The 15952-nt window shown below is 45.7% G+C and overlaps 1 protein-coding gene across 1 annotated transcript in view; it reads right to left on the reverse strand.

Moving 5' to 3' along the window:
* The window catches only part of LOC125941056 (uncharacterized), a 155879-nt gene that overhangs the window by 57529 nt on the left and 82398 nt on the right, over positions 1 to 15952 (reverse strand). The gene's annotated exons all lie outside the window — the stretch shown is intronic.

Genomic DNA, 15952 nt, shown 5'->3' on the forward strand with positions numbered 1-15952 from the left:
GACTGAACTGTGCAATACTGCTGACGGCAAGATCCACTGTGCCTCATCTTGGAAGCTTCTCAAACACCTCCTCGATAGTCAAGCCACCCGCTCTTCCCAACAAGATCGCCTCACTAAACTTCTCTATACAGAAACGAAGAAACAGGGCCGCGCCCAAGTCTTAGACCTCCTTACTAACAAGTATCTCCCGTGGGCCCAGTGCAGTCTCACGGCTCCTACACCGGGGCCCCCAACCCCCCACTGGACGCAGATTTTAGTGTCGCTGAGATTCAAGCCGCCCTACACAAATTAAAGAGTCGCTCTGCCCCCGGCCCCGACGGAGTCACTAACAAAGCCTTCCGTAACCTGGATGACGCCTCCGTCAACCACCTTACAGATTATATCAATGACTGCTGGCGTAAGGGTGCAATTCCCCCAGCCTGAAAACAGCAAAGGTCATCCTTATTCCGAAATCTGGCAAACCCTCTAGCCTCGATCACATTCGCCCCATCTCCCTAACCTCATGTGTGGGAAAGGTTATGGAGCATGCCTTCCTCTCCCGAATTAACACTCATCTGGCAGACACTGCAGCGTATCCTCACTCAGTCATTGGCTTCCGGGCTCACCTGTCGACCCAAGACGCCATGCTACAACTTAAGCACCATATACTTGAAGGTAGAACCTGCACTACTAAAGCAATACTCGGCCTCGACCTCGAAAAGGCCTTTGACAGCATAGCCCATTCCACCATTCTCGACCACATCTCACGCCTTAACCTTTGTGCGCGCACTTATGATTACGTCAGAGACTTTCTCTCTAATCGCACGGCCTTCCTCTCGGTGGGGGATCTCCGCTCCGACGCCCGGACTATGGGCAGCGCGGGAACCCACCAGGGCTCCGTTATCTCCCCAATGCTCTTTAATCTCGTCATGATCGATCTTGCCAAGGAGCTGCAGCAAGTAGGCGGTGTCAACCACACCATCTACGCTGACGATATCACCATATGGTCCCATCAAGGCAGTGACGGCCAAATGGAAACGGCACTACAATCCGCCATTGAAACAGTTGAGACCTATCTCCTAAGCACGGGGCTTCGCTGCTCTCCCGAGAAGTCCGAACTCCTCCTCTACAGGCCTACTCTCCGTGGACGCCGTCCGAAACATTCCACCGCTAAACGCCAATACGAAGACATCGCCCTTCACCTCACGGATGGCAGCCCCATCCCCCTCGTCATCAATATCCGTGTGCTCGGCATGCTTATAGAGGTGAATGGAGCGAATGGACATGGCCCTCGCAAAAATTCAGGTCAATACATTCAACACCTTGAGACTTTTGAAGCGGGTCTCCAACCGCCGTGGGGGTATGAAAGAGGAGAATCTCCTCCGATTAATCCAGTCATTCGTGATTTGCCACATCACCTACGTTGCTGCGTTTCTAAATTGGTACACGGCTGAACAAAACAAACTCAACATCCTCCTACGCGTTATCTATAAACAAGCCCTCGGCCTCCCTGGTTACACCAGCACTGACCTCCTCCTTCAACTAGGCGTCCATAACACACTGTACATCGAGGCCCAACGCCGCTCTCAGCTGGAGAGACTCACACTCACAGCGACGGGCCGCCACGTCCTCACCTCACTCGGTATTACCTACCACCATCAACGCGGCCATAAACACCAGATCCCCTCCACCGTACGAGCCTGGATTCACGCCGACCCTATCCCCAGAAACATGCACCCCGAGTACAACCGCGCACGCCGCACAGCACGTGCCACGGCTCTCACCAAAGCCCTTGCTCGCAACGACGGTGTGAGTTTCGTCGACGCCGCCGAATATCCCCACGGTACCCACTTTGCGGCCGTCATCACACGTGAAGGCTCTCTCCATCATGCTATTAGCCTAGTAACTTCACACGCTGAGGAAGGTGAAGAAGTGGCCAACGCGCTAGCCACACTAGACCTAACATGCCATACCATCGTCTCTGATTCCCGCTCCGCTGTTAACTACATCAACGGCCGTATCTCTCACCAAGCCTTGCGCATCTTGCAACAAGCACCCCGCTCTACCGACCACCAGGTTACACTCGTCTGGTTCCCAGCTCATGTAGGCACCGTCCACCCGCACCTTCCCAACCTCAACGAGGTTACCCACTCCCTAGCGCGAGGGCTCGTTAACCGCGCGGGAGACGGGGAGGCTGCCCCCACCGGTAGGGATCGCCTGACATGCTACAATGATGTAGTTAAATCCTTCTACTTAGAGCGTAGGACTTTCCCCGGACCGCACAGCAAGCTATCCCGAGCGCAGGCTACAACTTTCCGCCTGCTACAAACCAACCCTTACCCGTCGTTACACCTTTACAACAAGATTTACCCAGACATTTACCCCAAACCCACGTGCCATATATGCAGGACACAGCCAGCCACACTTACACACATGCTTTGGGACTGTACACAACAATACCCCGACAGTAATCCCACGACCCTCTCGTCGAGATGGCACGCTGCCCTGTGTAGCTCCAACCTCGACGACCAACTCTGGGCGACCCAGCAAGCCTGCGAGGCGGCGAAGAGGTAACATCTCGAAGTCCCCACGTAGGAGGCCTAGGCCGAGCCACCGCCTCTTGCTGATTTTAATAAAGTTTATTCAGTCAGTCAGAGCAATATCACACTGGAACGACAGTTTACAGACACAGTGTGACTAAATATTGTATAATTTTGTACTTGCTTGTTCCTAATTTGTTCTCTTTCTGTGTGTATTCTGTTACCCCTCTGTTTGGACCGAAAGGTATGGAGTATGTACTAAATAAATAAATAAATAAATAAATAAATAAATAAATAAATAAGTATGCCTAGCCGTGCCAAGGTGGACCAGTTTTTGGAATTGTCTGACATTGAGTGGAATTTCTTTTTCCTTCCAGGTACGACGGTCACCTGGAGGCCCAGGATTCATCAGGACAAATAACTGAACATAAAAGAATGATATCTAATGTGTTTGTGATGACGGAACAATTATGTCAAAGTGAAATACGTATTTAAAACGTTTTTTTTTTCTCTTGTTAGCAATGTATACATAAAAAACTTCACTTCGATCTCTCTGCATTCACCCAACCACTGCGGCATGTATACAGAATGTGCTTCGGAGGACAAAAGATGTTTTATGTTTCTTGGCTCCCAAAAGAGTTCAATTCAAATACGTACGAGGTGTGTTCGAAAAGAAACCAAACTTTTGCATAACTTTATTGCTTATTGTGCAACGTTTTAAGCACTGTTCCCCTCAAAGTAGTCTCCTCTTCTGGTAATACATTGTTCTTATCACCTCTTCCATTTTTGGAAATCCTCGTGGAAAGCTTTTTCTGTGATGACACGTAGGTGTCGTGCCGCATTGTCTTGAAATTTCTTTTATGGCTTAGAAACTGACGTCCTTTCAACGTGGGTTTAGGTTCGGGAAACAGGAAAAAGACTTCTGGGGCTAGGTCTGGAACGTACGATGGATGAGGCACAACGAGAGTGTGATGTTTTACTAGACAGCTGCAGACAAGAAGCGATGCGTGAGCTGGCACATTGCCAAGTTGCAACAATTAAGTCTGGGTTTCCAACAATTCAGGCTTCTTACTGCACTAACAGCATCCTGCAAACGCGCTAGAATTATTTGGTAGACTGCCTTGTTTACTATCTGACCACGTGGTAAAAATTCCTGATGGACCATGCCTTTGCAGTCAGAAAACACCACCATTACCATGATTCTTTACCGACTCACGCATGCTTTTTTGGACGAGAAGACTGTTCGCCCACCCACTGAGACGACTGCACTTTCGTTTCGATATCAGAGCAATAAACCCAGGTCTCATTGCCTGTTATGATGTTGTTAAGGAAGTTTTCATTATCATTGCCAGTGGCAAGCAGTTCCTGGCTTATTTCAACACGAGTGTTTCTGATCTACAGCCAACAAACGCGGCAGGAATTTTGCACTGACACGACGCATCGCAAGTTTGTCGCTCACAATAGGATGCCATGATCCTACGGTGATGCCCACTTCGTCAGTTTGTTCTCAAACAGTTAAATGATGATTTCAACGAATCGCAGCACGCACTCTCTCAACATGGATCTCTGCAGATAGTCAGCACAAACCACGCGTTTCAGGCTATACTTTGCGGCTTCAGCTATCACAGCGGAGATATAAACATTCGTCGTGCACTGGAGGGCGTCCTCAGAAAAACTACCGGCAGTCCTAATGTAATATACCATGTTGACGCACTGACAGCTTTCGCCTTTCACTTTCTACGTTCCTTATCTCATTCACTCTCCGAACTTCGCTGTCACGCGCAGGCGGACTCCGCTTACAATCGAAGCGGCACTGATGAAACGTGAGCGCTGCCACGGATCGCCTGCTAAAGATTGCTAAGCGCCGTATCGGAAGACAAAGCTTGAGGCACCATGCAACCTGGCGGCGCATTTCTTTTCTATTTTCTTATTTTTATTTTGCGGGCTTCTTTATGAGTACGTCCGGTACAATTATTTTTGAACGACCTGCGTCCGACTTGCAGCGCAATATCAGTGGCACGGCCGCTAGGCTGAGTATGGTCACATTTGACGCATTGCAACTTGTTCGGTACTCAAATAATGCAACGTTTTTTTACGCACAGTGATAGACACATCCTTGACTTCAACCAGAGTGATTTTCAAAAAAAAAGTAAAATCGCCTTTTTCCAATTTTGATGTTTTTGGCAAACCACTCATGTTTAAGTGCAATGTTTAAATACAAGGGTGCTTGACAATTTAACGAAAATATTTCGAAAAAATGTGAAGGCATAAAAGTTTATGTGCACGTGTTTCATTATCCTCACTTTAATTAGTCTAGAGCAATATATTCCGGAATTACAGGTATTTTGGTCCGTTTACCATGTAGCCAAGTGCAATAAAATACTCTGTAGTGAAGACGAATGCCCGGCGCTGCAGCCACATCGCCAGTCATCCGGGAAGCGCGAGCTAGAGATTGCCTGAGCTGCTCTGGTTGAGACACGCTGCGAACGTTGCCCGCTGCTCTCTTGTCCTGTGTTCGCATTAGATTCTGGTGGAGGTGCTGGGTATCGATCCCAGTACCTCTCTAATCTAATGCGAACACAGGACAAGAGAGCATGTGGGCAACGTTCGCAGTGTCTCAACCAGAGCAGCTCAGGCAATCTCTAGCTCGCGCTTCCCGGATGACTGGCGATGTGGCTGCAGCGCCGGGCATTCGTCTTCACTACAACACTTCACTACAGCATTTCACTTGGTCTTTGTGGGAAAAAATATTGTGATCGAGAAGTGTACCATTGTTTATCTATACGCGCTCAAAATTCAGACATCGCAAAACTGGCGGAAAAGCATTTTCGACGGCTGAAATTTGCGCATTGTTTTCAGGCGAAAACATTTTTTTCTTAAAACTAAGTTCAGAATCATTGTTCTGGGCCCAATACCTGCGGATAAAGTAAATTTCATCAAAATCTGGAATGGTGACCAGGATGCGGTCATTAGCCGCAGCTTGCTCTCTGCCGCTTGGCGAGCTATTTCAAAAGTTTGGTTTCTTTCTGAACACACCTCGTACATTTTCATGCAGCGCTTTCATTCTTCTTTTCTTTTCATGCTAGTCAGGGATAGCTATTTTTTCATTAAACCTGCGAGCACTTAGCTGTCTAAATTCGTCATTTGATAAAGTGACCTTACAGTAAGTTTAGTACATATGTGTGTTCTGTTCCTCATGTTGTAGTTATATTTTATGTATGTTTTATAAACAAAACTTTTTAATGAACGAGAAAACGGTGAACTGAGAGGCCCAGCTCTTGTTGGTTGCAACTGCATGATGTTCATGCAAGTTATTGCGTTATGCTTGTTTCACATTTTAAAAGCTGCAGGCACTAACACTGCTATCTGCTTTTGTATTTCCTGTTGCAGTTTGCCTCTTATTTGTGACTGTGAGAGCTTGGTATAATAGTCCCCATTCTGTGTCAAAAACCTGCACTGAAACTATGCTGGGCACTTTTCACTTTATTGTATTGTAAATAAACCATTCTCCTTTGAAAAATATGTTCTTTGTCTGTGTCTGCATGAACGTGTCTGCATGAATTTACAGCATGCTTTCAGGTGGCGTACACAGACTGAAGTGGGTATTCCGCAAAAGCATATTTAACGTTGTAGGAGAAAAACGTGTGCTTTTAATAACTGTGCATATAGGGAACAGTTGATATAATGGAGGCAGAGGTACTAAACTAATGTGGACGATACCTAAATCCGAATTCAATATGTCCTTCGAGATAATTAGGTATGCTAGCGTGCAGTCCATCTCACCTGCTTGCAACCACTTCATGGCACATCTTACTTTTCGGGACATAGCACAGTTGTGCGCGCCACTTGTTGCACCGCAGGCACTTTAATACAGTCTGCACGGTGCTTTCCTTTTCTTTTTTTAGATAACTAAGCTTTGTGCATGAATGCGGCTCGTCTTGCGCACGAAGATTCACTTGCATTCCAGATAGCAGAGAGTGCTCATTGCGGCGGTGCTGATCATACAAATGTAGCGCAAGATAGATTTGGCAAATGGCGGTTCTTCCACGTTAATTTTGCGTCGAAGCCATCAACTTGCAAGGAAAGGAATGGAGCCCTTGTAAGCTTCGACACCCCGGCAAAACGCCCCCTTGTTATACGAAATTTCAAACAGCTGATTCGTTCTTTCAACGACAGTCGCCGCAGTAACAAGGCGACTTTAGCGTTTCCGCCGCACCTGTCGCATTCCAACGGAAATGCAAAAACGCTTGTGTCGTTTATTCGGTGCGCGTTAAATAACTCCAGGTGGCCACAATTAATCCGTAGCTCTCCATTACTACGTCTCGCGCAGTCCACAGCTGTTTCGGGATGCTAAGTCCCATAATAAATTCTTTAACCACGCCTCGATTTCTTTCCTCCCTTTGTTCCCTTAGGCTCGACAGCACTGCAGGTGTGGCCACGGCAGCTAGTTGCAACGTCGCGTGCATGCGCCGGGCAGGTGAAGAGGTGCAAAGCAGTGAAGCTTCCGATATTTGCAATGCTGTTACGGTAGGCTCACGGGCGGAGATACCGACGCGCCTTACTGCTTTAAAATAAACACTGAATCATTAACTACAACGCATCAGCGTAGTAGGATCGGTTCGAGAGCATTCTTCTTTATACTCACAAAAGCTATATATGTCAGTCTTTCGGACAAGACATCCCTGTTAAGGCCAGCGGATGTGAAGGGAAATATTTGTCGGTTCAACAAACTTAGACGGGCCGGCAAAATCCCGCCCGCTTATTCGACGTCTCAGAATAGCGGAGCCGTATTGCCGTTGTACCGTCGAGGCAGCGAAGCGCAGATCAGTTTTAACTGAACCTTCTGAACGGGGTTGAAGTTTTTCAGACAAAGCCGATGTTCCCGGTAAAACAGTGACTGCAGCCACATCATAGCGAATAAAGAGAAAACCTTGAACAACATTTTCCTGGCGAAGCAGTTTTTCTTTTCGTGCAGCTCCCATGCTCCTTAATCCTACCCCGTTTAGCCTTTCCGACCCACATGACAGCTGTTGAAAGCGCTATTCGTATACTGTTACTCATTTAAATACATGTAATATCACCAACCACCTAAGCATCGATAACAGCTACCAAAACTATATGTATACCATGCACGATCGCCGACGTTGAGTGATTGACATAAAACAACAGCCTCGGAAGCACAGATGTATCTACAAATAGCTATGAGAGTCCTCCACGACAGAGTAGTGATGTGGTGTAGTGGTTAGCCTGTTTGGATCTCACGCTGTGTACCCGGGTTCGATTCCCAGTGTTCCCATGTTTGTGTGATGTGCGTTGCCATACTTGTGTGCTGCGTGTTATCAATTTCCTATAATGTGGTTCTTTGCTATATATGTATGAAACAGCGCGCAAAACAACTCTAGACGGCACCTGTCTTTAAATTATTTTTTCGAAAAAAAATCCATTGGGACGCATAATCTTGAGCGGCATAAGACTTGAGCCGCTTAGTAAACCAGACAGATTTGATCTGAAATACCGCATAAAAATTTGGGGTCATGCGTGCCGTCCGCCAAGCGACCCTACTATGGGTCGTTTAAATGCGGACCGCATATGCAAGAGCCACATGAAATAGGCCGCATACGCAGTAGGCCGCTTACAGTGAGCCATTTATAAGTGTCGAAATTTTGATCTACTTTCCGCCCTAATGCGTTGTTTTAAGACGGTATTTGCTAAGAGTGTACAAGTACAATTTTACATACATTAGTCTAACCTAAAATGTGAGCTGCATCCTAATGGTTGTCCAAGGAGGGGACTAAACAATGAACAAGCACACTATAGTCCCTCCTGATCTGGAATGCTGCAGTCAAGTTCAATTAGTTTGGTACAATGGTGAAAACATTTCCCAAGCTGCATCTGTGCAAACCAATATGCAGCGAGTTAGGTTTAACAAACTTATCACTTAATTTTTTTAAATCTAGCGAATCTATAGAAGTTCAGCGTTTTACTCACGTATCTAGGCTGCTTCGGAGAATGTGCACGTTATTGCTTAGCTAGCCGTTTTTTCTATGTCAAAATATATGTGAAGCAGGACGTACCTAAATTCGTACTGGTATTCCATTTTATTTCATGCCACAATGTGCCTGCTAGAGCGTGCCACAAAAGTTGAAATTTTGACACTAGTAGAAACAAAAAGGCACAGCCAGACTGCGCCTCTCAGGATAGCAGGATTTAAGGTGACCCAGAAGTGACCTACGCAACTCATTACACACTGACGAGGGCTATTAGGGTCATAATTTCAGTGTTTAACACAAAGTAAATATTCCTGCAGTAACCTACGAACCCTACGCACATCATTGCCACCAACTTTTACATACATGCTGCCTTCTAATGCTAACATCCGTACACAGACTACGGTTATCACGATATTCTCCTTGTATAATTTCAGCTTCCTTTCTAAAGACACCACTGCATGCTGAGGCGCTTCCAAAGGTAGATTTTTAAATGCGAAGCATTTCTTGCCAGCGGTTCTGTCCGTCCCTCCCGCGTCCCACACCCCAACAGCACATGCGTGTCCTTTCTCCCTCTCTCCCCCTTTCTCTCCTCTAGAAATCCTGTACGGAGCGGCGCCCGCGTGCCGCAGCCCTACAGCGCAGCGCGTCCCCTCCCCCTCTCTCTCCTACACTCCCCCCTTGCTCTCCTCTAGGAATCCGGAGCGGCGCGCACAAGTGGTGCGACAGCTGCATACTCCGCTGAGGGCGCCGCGGTAGTTCCCGCCGTATGAAAATGACGGAGCGCGCGCGCCTCATTCTCTATCCTGCGCAGCGCCGCGATGAACGCTCGGGCCGCTGCCGCGAAACCATCTCTCGCTCAAGCTAACCATCACGCCGCTGCTTCGCATCCACACATGGTTCCCTTTAGCGGTGCTGGAGTAATTTTTTGCACTACAATAGAGGACGTCCTTGAAAAATGGCACACAGTCGCCTTAATGTGATGGAAATCTCGGTGTCTGCTCTAGACATATTTCCACTTTCAGGCCCCGATTTCACCTTGTCAGGGGGCTTTGCCAACCTAAATTTGGGCGTTGGCCAACTTATACTCGGGGAGTGGACCAACCTAAAATTTGGGGAGCAGGGCCAACTTTTACACACATGCTGCCTTCTAATCCTTTAGTAGTACTTGCAAAGTTTACATTCAATACAGATTACATTTCGAAATTTTAACTATTGTGAACTATAGTCTGACTTAACAGTGTATTGTTCAGCAGGAAGCGGTAAGCTCCACCACTCACACAATGAGAAATCCGAACACAAAGAATGTGAAAGAATTCCTTTTAATGCGTAAGCATTCGTAGACGAGTACCCCAGGAAAATCTGCCCGTAACGCGAACAGTGTTTAATGCGGTCTGTAGAAAAATGCGTGGTTTGTAAAGTTAAAATAAGTTGTACTGTAAATGTGGAATGATATGTTATAAGCGATAAAGAACAACTGAAACCAGTATAATATAAAATTGATCAGATAGAATACCCATAGGGATACATAGAGCTCCATAGAAAATGAATGGCGAAGTGCACAGTAGGGTGAGCCAACTGAAATTTGGGAGTGCGCCATCCTAAATGGGCGTTGGTCAAGATAATTCGCGGAGCGTGACAACTGAAATTCAGGGAGCGGGCATACTTAAATTTCGGGGAGCCGGCAAACAAAATTTGCGAATTGGGCCAAGTTTTGGGGTCAGGAAACTTGACACCCCCAACTGAATTTGGGGGTGGGCCAACTGAAACTTGGGGGCGTGCTTACGCACTGACGATGGCTATTAGGATCGTAATTAAAGATGAGCGTACATTCATCAAACCCTTTCTTGTTCTTCGTACAGATCGTGCTTGCCATCAGCTTGGTCCCCCCGTCAAGCGAAACATGTGTCGACCGCTCTGGGTTGGATGTGACGGGGCGAACTTTCCCCTGGCATATCGATTCACCGAAGCTCAACGCAGATGACCTGGGCATGCGCATCTGGACTGCACCTTTTGGAAGACTGCTAGCGCCACCATCGTCAACGTCACCATGTGCACCTGGTATAAGAACAGCGGCTGCACCGATCTGGGCCAGTGGGCATGGCAGAGGCACGATGAGCGTACATTCATCAAACCCTTTCTTGTTCTTCGTACAGGTATGGGACTTCCGTCCAGTTTACTGCTATAAAAGCAATAACGTGTGTCTTTTGCTTCTGCCCTGCCCACGGTCACTGATTGCAAGCATGTTTGCCGCGTATCACTGTATTGTTGATTTGCTGGCTTGTTGCGGTGATGTAGAGACAAACCCAGGTCCGACCACCGAAGAAATGCTGAAATTGTTGATGAAGGATATGAAGGAAATCAAAATGACTATCAGTACTAGTAGCCTTAAGTTAAACGAAACAGAAAAGCTGACCTCGATTGAAGGCAAGCTGGACAGCCTCTCGTCTATCGTATTTGACTATACTTCTAAGGTTGACGACCTGCGGACGACAGTCGACCAACTTCTTTTGAAGGTCGACGACTTGGAGAACAGAAGCAGAAGGAACAATCTAATTATATATGGCATTAAGGAGTCAAGGGGAGAACAGCTCGAGTCGTTGCAAGCGGAAGTTTCCAACAAAATATTAAACGATACTTTGGGGCTTCCTGATGTTTCAATTGAACGCATTCATCGACTCGGAAAGCCGAATGTCAGCAAATGCCGACCAGTAATCTTTAAGTTAGTAGACGGAAGAGATAAGACGAAAATACTGAAAAATTGCAGCAAGCTTAAAGGTACCAACTACAGCATCTCGGAGGATTTTTCACCTCGCATTCAGGCAATCCGAAGGAAATTGTGGGCGAACACGAAAAAATACAGAGACAGGGGTGAAAAAGTTGTTCTCCTTTTTGACAAAGCAAAAATTAACAATAAGCTATTCAAATGGTGTGTTGAAGGTGACACGATGGTCCCATTACATACTGAATGAGAGGCTTTTTCAGAGTGCAACGATGGGGTTTCTCAAAAGAACAACACAACGCCACTGTCAACACGTACTACCAGGAACAAGTTTTCTGTGATGAATGTGAATGCTAGGAGCATTCTGCCTAAATCTGACGATCTTGTGGGCCTCCTTCTTGCGTATAACCCAGACGTGACGGTGATTTCCGAGACGTGGCTTCACGATAAGATTTCTGATGAGGACATCGTACCAACTTCGCATGAAATTGTACGCCACGATCGGGGAGCCAGGGGCGGTGGTGTCGCAGTTGTGCTGAAGAAAAACATTGAGTACACGGTGATACCTCACAATACCAACGTTGAAATGTTATGGATTCTTGTTCGCCTGTGCCAATATAGTGTTCTAAATGGTGCACTTTACAGACCGCCAGAAGCCGATCTTTCAGTTCTGGAAGCACTGCATGACTTCATGCATGAGCACTGTAAGCGCAATGCCAATATCATCCTGTGCGGTGATTTCAACCTGCCAAAAATTAACTGGGATCTACTGAATGCTTCGTCGTCTTGTCAGCATTCCGAGTTGATGCTTGATATTGCTTTTTCGTTTCGTCTGAAGCAGCTTGTGGATCAGCCCACACGAGTAACAGCTACTTCTAGCACACTTCTTGACCTTTTTTTTGTTTCAGAAAAAATTAGTGACTTAAGCTATGACATGTCGTATTTCCCTGGAATATCAGATCACGACATTGTCTTTTTTACTGGCCATATGAGGGTCTTGCGATCTAAAAGCGAAAAAGTAATTAAAACGTTTCCCGACTTAATTGTGCTCAAGACGAGAGTATACTTGACCTTCTGAAACAAGACTTCGAAATTTTTGAGCATAAGCATGCTTCCGGAAGTTCGACAATAGATGGCTTGTGGATCCATTTCGGAATACTGTGAATGAATGCATTAGCAAATATGTTCCCACTAGACAAAAAAAAACGCAACCGTCAGAATCCTTGGATCTCGCGTGAGATAATACAATTGAAACGCCGTGTCAAACGCCTATCACGCACGGCCACTAACCGAGGTGCGATTTCACTGCAGCTGCTGCGCGAGGAATTGCGCACAAAAATAAAGCTGTCAAAGTTCAACTTTTTTTAATGTCAAAATGCACAATTTTCTCATCAACGACCCGAAAAAGTTCTGGTTGCACCTTACGAGGAAAAACGATACTATTAGCAAATTGAAACTTGACGACGCAATCGCGAATGATAGCAACCGTATAGCCAATGCATTCAATGACTACTTTACGTCTGTGTTTCTTAGCGCCACCAACTCAGCCTACATCTTTTCAGAAAACGAGTTTTGCTATCCCGGATTTAGACATAAACGAAAGGGGCATTTTTTCGGCTCTACTTGAATTAGACACCAAGAAAGCTATTGGCCGGGATGGCATACCAAACGTATTTCTGCGTAGATATGCTGAATGGTGTGCGAAGTATCTGCATATAATTTTCAAAGAGAGCTTAAGGAAAGCGGAACTACCTTTGGAATGGAAAACAGTGAAAGGTGGTGCCAATTTATAAATCGGGTGACAAACTCAAAGTAATCAACTACAGACCGGTCTCAGTGCTGTGCAGTTTCAGCAAAGTCTTAGAGCACTTCGTTTTCAAGCACCTTTCTTCCTTCTTAGAGGACAATAACTTTTTTTCAAGCACTCAGCACGGGTTTCGGCGCGGCTTATCAACTACGACACAACTCATTCACACCACAAATGATCTAATGGTAATACTAGACAAGGGTGGACAAGTTGATATGATTTTCCTAGACTTTGAGAAAGCTTTCGACCGCGTGTCGCACGCCCATTTAATGTTCAAGGTTCGATGCATTCTAGACAACCATCAAATTGTACAGTGGCTCGACACGTACCTTACACAGCGCAAGCAATTTGTTCATATAGGCAACTCGAACTCAGAATTAGTATCCGTTCTCTCAGGCGTTCCCCAGGGATCGGTGCTCGGGCCACTACTTTTCTTAATTTATATCAACGATTTACAAACTAACTCTCCAGTGCGTTGTCGTTTATTTGCCGACGATTGTGTTGTATATATGCAAATTGAGTCAGAAGAAGACCAAGAAATACTAAAAAACTACCTTACTGCAATTAACAACTGGTGCTTAATCTGGCAAATGCGACTAAACGTTTCCAAATGTGTTCAGATGAGAGTTACACGCAAAAAGTGTCCGCTCATCCGAACCTATAGCATCAACAATGTTCCACTAATTGCGGTAGACCAATTTAAATATTTAGGATTATACATAAACTCTACGCTAACCTGGAACAGTCATGTGAAATACGTAGTTTCATTGGCTTTGAAGAAACTTTACATGCTAAGAAATCGTCTAACACATTGCACTTCCAAAACTAAGATTGTGGCATACACGACATTAGTTAGACCCTTATTGGAATACGCAGACGTCGTTTGGGATCCGCACAACAAAGTTGATATAAATTCCATTGAACGTGTCCAGAACGCTTATGGCAGGCATGTTTCGGTTACTAACCTTAGGCAATTAAGCGGTCTTCCTACTTTAGAATCACGCAGGAAACTACACCGACTGCAAATGCTATTTAATATCGCAAATGGTAGAACAAAGATGGAATTCATAAGTTACATGCAGTATAATAGCGCAAGGCAAACGAGGTGGAAACACAGCAAAACGATTCTAATGCCACGAGTGAAAACAAACGCTTATCGTTTTTCCTTCTTTCCTCGAACCATAGCCGAATGGAACGCGCTTCCATGTGACGTAGTTGGTTCACCATCAACCGATGCCTTCACATCTGCCATACAACCTTACTTGTAATATTAATTGACAGTGATCATGATTGTACTATTTCTTTTTTCCTTTTTTTCCCCTTGCATAGAGCCTGCGTCGTAAGCAAGCCACTATTTCCCACTCCCTAGACACTTCTGTTACCTATCCAGATTGCTTAACCTATCCAGATTGCTTAACCTATCCAGATTGCGTAAATTTAACACTGCACCGACATATCAGTTTCTGAACAGCCATTGTTTGTTTACCTTTCCCGTATGTATGCTTTAGATGATTTCAATTACCATCCGGAGTCTTGTTTGTTATCTTCATCCTGAAATATCTATTCCGCGTAATGGCTTATGCCTACAGATAAACGCTGTGGTGTTTTTCCTTTCAGTGCTATTGTGGCGCGGTATTGTCGCTGAAAAGGGGGAAGGGGAGGGAAAAAACTACCATTTCGTGAGAGTACGAGCTACGTGCAGTACTAAAGATTGTGTACTTTTTTTCTTTTCTTTCTTGTGCTCGCCTCTAGTTGTCATTCAGCCATAGATGCTTTTTGAGTATTTTCATACAATACTATTGTTATCAATCTTGGTGACTTGAATGATTCTTGTGTATATTTATTCTTTGTGAAATCAATGTACCCACTCCTGCCATGGCTTCCAAAAGGCAGCCGGCAGTATCTGACAAATAATAAATAATAAATAAGCCGTGACGGAGGGCGACTCACTGACAGGCTGCGGCGACACCTGGCGACCCACCACCCAGACAAACGGGTGGCACTGGGATGCCTCCCCCAAATAAATACCGAATAATAAGCATAGGAATAAATTTCTGCAAATAAAAATACAAGCGGGAAGGCCTCACGGCCTCCCACCCCACCCCGGGCCTGACCGGCCTGGCACAACACCCCTGCAGACTCTGCATAATACGTAGCTTTACCCCTCCCCGTTGGCGCTGAAAAGCTTTCCCTTTCCCTCAAGTTATCATCTACGCTAAAGATTGTGTACTTTTTTTCTTTTCTTTCTTGTGCTCGCCTCTAATTTACTTTTTGAGTGGGGCTTTATCGGGTGGAGATTTGCTTTCGCTTACTTCGATTTCCGCAGTGCCTGGGGTCCGCCAGTTTTTTGTGTCTGAACATTTCTAACTTTCGTAATGTTCAGGAAACTGCCAGATACGCACTGCACTAGTCTCATAGCTTTTTACAGCGAAGCTGTATGGAGCTAGCTGATTCGTCAGTCTGTCATCTGTACGCTCCAAACTACGTCAGCAATAGCTCGATACTCGTAGTCTTCTGCAGCTGGCTCTGCAGCATAAGGGCGCCACCGCGAGAACGCGTTCGTGAAACACAGACGTACCCAATAATCGAGACTGATGAACCGTAGAGATTAACCAAGTGCTTCGCTGTTTAACCATCTGTACGGAGTGCTTGCGCAGTGATTTTTTACTCATTTCTGCTCTAGAACTGTTACAGTATCATTGCCTTCAGTGCTTTTGTCATTTTCTTCTTTACCACGTTTATCAGAAAGGCAAGCGAGATTATCACGATTTTTGTCATGATTATCACTGATTATCACACGTGGCGATTACGTTACCGTGCTTAAAGTTCGCGAATGTACGAACAAATGTACAAATTTGAAAAAATACAATTATTTCTATTTCAGGGTGTGCCCTAAATGCCGCATGCACAGGTAATT

This window comes from Dermacentor silvarum, chromosome 10 (assembly GCF_013339745.2).
Source record: "Dermacentor silvarum isolate Dsil-2018 chromosome 10, BIME_Dsil_1.4, whole genome shotgun sequence".
In the NCBI taxonomy this organism is placed as follows: domain Eukaryota; kingdom Metazoa; phylum Arthropoda; class Arachnida; order Ixodida; family Ixodidae; genus Dermacentor; species Dermacentor silvarum.